The sequence below is a fragment of the Apis dorsata genome, unplaced genomic scaffold (genome assembly GCF_000469605.1).
Source record: "Apis dorsata unplaced genomic scaffold, Apis dorsata 1.3 scaffold_199, whole genome shotgun sequence".
NCBI lineage: Eukaryota > Metazoa > Arthropoda > Insecta > Hymenoptera > Apidae > Apis > Apis dorsata.
In genome coordinates this window covers 73,941-77,388 of record NW_006263483.1, presented here as the reverse complement: position 1 = coordinate 77,388, position 3,448 = coordinate 73,941, and the positions used below count along the sequence as shown (strand labels likewise).

At 37.6% G+C, this 3,448-nt stretch overlaps 1 long non-coding RNA gene across 1 annotated transcript in view; it reads left to right on the top strand.

The window, feature by feature from the left end:
* Positions 1-1,625: 1,625 nt before the first annotated feature.
* The window catches only part of LOC102679108, a 2,764-nt gene continuing 941 nt past the window's right edge, over positions 1,626-3,448 (top strand). The window contains exon 1 of the long non-coding RNA XR_421674.2: positions 1,626-2,285. This is a non-coding gene — a long non-coding RNA (uncharacterized LOC102679108). The remainder of the gene's footprint in view (positions 2,286-3,448) is intronic.

Here is a 3,448-nt window from a genome sequence, read left to right as displayed (position 1 = left end):
CGTCGCGGGCGCCGATGGCGGAATGAACCGGTGGCGCCGCGAGCGCCGACACAGGCGCCCTCGTGAACTAACCCGCCTCTTCTACTGACACAAGCATAACCTCTTACCAATACGATAGACCTACACTCATCGATGCCAGAAATACGCCGCACGAATACATGGAAAATGAGTAGGATCGTACGACAGCTACACTCCGCCGAATCTATAATGGATATTCGCACCGACGGACCACCTGGCCCGCCTCCCCTCGCTACAACATCTAACGGGTGTCCATCGATTTATAGCGATACGAACAATGAATAACCAATACATATCGTATAATACGCCTTGCGTTTTTTCTCGCACAGTATATAATTTGAACAGAGAATTACGGTGCTTTTGTTTTCGATCGTATTCACATTCTTGAACGATAATTTATTTTACGATGATATTTTTCTTTTGTTGAAATTAGTTGAATCGAATGTTATTGTACAATTAATTAAATTTAAGTTATGATAAAAAAAAATATTCTTTATGTGATGATTGATATATAAAAAATTCAAATGAACATCGTAAAATACTAATATTAAAATTATGATTTTTTGCAGGAAATACGAAGAAACGTATAATAACATTTATTAAATTAAAATAGATAAAAATATTGACTCGATGATTTAAGAAAAGTGCTGTATACCTTTTAGTTATTTTCCTTTGGGCAACGACACATAAACGGATTATTGCTATAAGCACGGATAACTGCGATAACGTTGATACAGTTACCTCGTTACCCCTTCTGTCGTAATCGTAATAAAACCTCCACTGTTCTCGAACTCTGCTCTCTGTAACTACGTTAATTGGCCTCTGAACAGTCTGTACGGTCTGCACGACCCAACGAACTAACGGGTGTCTATTTTTTAACCGATTCGATTCCTCAACGAACACCTCTTGCCAGATTCGCATTCACAAGTACTTCATCTTGTTTTCAGCATCGATGTATTCTATCTACCTCCATCTTAAACATCAATGTATAATCATTAAATCGCTACTATCCTCACAGATTTACCACGTCACGTATGATTATGCATTTCCACGTCAGCTATCGTAATATGCAATTAGTTGGATCGCGTAATAATACGTTTCCTTATTTACATCTCACTGAAGTTGATGCAGTATAGCAAACGGAGGAAAAGAGCTAACGCGCATGCAACTATGTATATCTCTTCCTTCCGATGTAATCTTGGAAATAGAGGGACTTTGAGGAAACTCATTACAACTGCTCACACTCTCATCGTTGTTCTCGTCTCTGTTGCGCCCACTCGAGGGCATTGGTGGACGCTCATTTCTTATCCGAAGAAAGAGAAGTGATTGTCTTAGTTCCATTCAGATTACAACGGGCATTGCCAATATCCGTTAAGATAATTCTCTGATGTATATACGTGTATACGATCGAGAAATTTCCTTATGATTTTAATGTAAGTAATCGAGAATTCATTCGCGTCATATTAATAGTATTCGTAATTCTATGTATTATTTTGGTTATAAAATATGTTAATTAATATATGGTGAGAAATTTCATTTTGCTGTTAAAAATAATCGATTATCATTTGCTAATCATTCTCTCATAATTGCAATATATGCAATTATACAATTATTCATTTTGATATGCATATTAAATAAAATTCGTCAAATCAAAGTGATATTCACAAAAATCCCATCGTCTATCTTTCTTGCTATAGTGGTGCTCGCATTTCGTTCGTTGTATTCAATTTCGTCCGTTATGTCGGATCAAAAATATTGGAGGACAGTCGTTTCCCATCTAAAGAAAGAGAGGAATCGTTGGTGTTCGGTCGCGTACCTCGCGAACCACGACGCGTAAAGAAAGAAGAAAAGGAAAAGGGGGAGAGAGAGAGAAAGCAAAAGACACAGCGAGAGCGAAAGGGAGAAGAAAAGTTCCTCGATGCCGCTTACTAGACGATGGAAGGGATACTTGGCTTGGGAGGGAGAAGGTAGAGAGCAGTGGACGGCGGAAGGAGGCGACGAAGAGGGGGAAGAAAGAAGAGAGAGAAAGGGAAAAAAGGCACGTTGTCCAAGTAGATGCGATACGCGCCGGAGATCGTACGCAATGCCTGCGGCTATCTAGCTTAACTCGTGAAAGCCTAACGAATGTTCTCTTCTTACCGTGTATGTGAATTTCTGTCGCGCGCACGATCCTCAACCAAACACCTGCGCGAGATAATGTCTCGTAATAGCTTCTGCACGAATTTCGCGATCAATCTGATACATAATTTTTGATAGTTTTCAACCAGGTAAGATCAAAATGCATACAGAGAAAACAGAATCACCGTAATTTACGCACACGTGAAAATATATATGGTATAAATATATGTACATTCGTTGAATATTTTTTTTGGATATATACATATATATTACATACGTTTATGCATGTTTACAAGCAAAACTTCTCTGGTTCACGAGACCCGTAAATATGAGATTTATAGTCAAGCGAAAAGTAAATACTTTCAAGAATAACTAGGCATTAAGATTTGATAACTTTCAAGCCGATCTATTCGAAAACATGTAAATATATATGTTTATATATTCAGATATTGATGTTGTTACTTGACACATGTAACACGTAATAAAAATTATATTAAAAATTAATGAAGATTGATCCCGTTGAGAGAGGAAAGAGAGAGAGAGAGCGATGTGAATATATTTATTGTAACCTTGACACAGTTTCGGAATCCAAAGCCTCTTCCTAGTTTCTAGGGAATCTCATACTTCAAAGTTCACCTTCGAAACAAGACAGTTTTATCGCTAATGCGCTTTGCACCTTGAAACATATGTTCTTCGAAATACTCCTGCATCGCAGGAGTTATATATCGATGCTGGGTAACATTGTAATACGATACACGATGATATTTCATCTACTTTGCGGGGAGTGTGTAATGTGTACACATATATGAAAACCGGTAGAATACACAGAACGAATAAAGTATAGAAAGACAGATGGAATCTGTGTTGATCACATCGATCTGTGGAATCGTGTTAAATTGTCAAACTATTCCAAATTATATTTTTAGATATCTATTTATAAAATAATCAATTTTTAATGTTAAATCGTGCAAAAACTACATATATGTGTTTACTTATCTATATGATCGAAAATAAAACAGATCAAAATAAGATCTATGAAGAGTATAGAAATTGCTATTATATAAAAAAAAGAGAAAAAAGCAATATTCGATTACAACGATGATGACGATAGTAGCTGGCTTGCAATTTACAACGACGAAAAACGATTTCGAGGCGTGGAGCCACGTTGCCGTAGCTGCGTATGGATCGAGCTTTAGTGGACGGTCTCGCGGATCTCTTTGTGCAACACAAGGGCCGCAGGGCCATCTTCTTTCTCTTCTTTGGACGGCCTCTGATATGTACCTACTCCCCTCTTTCTTTACTGCTTTCACAT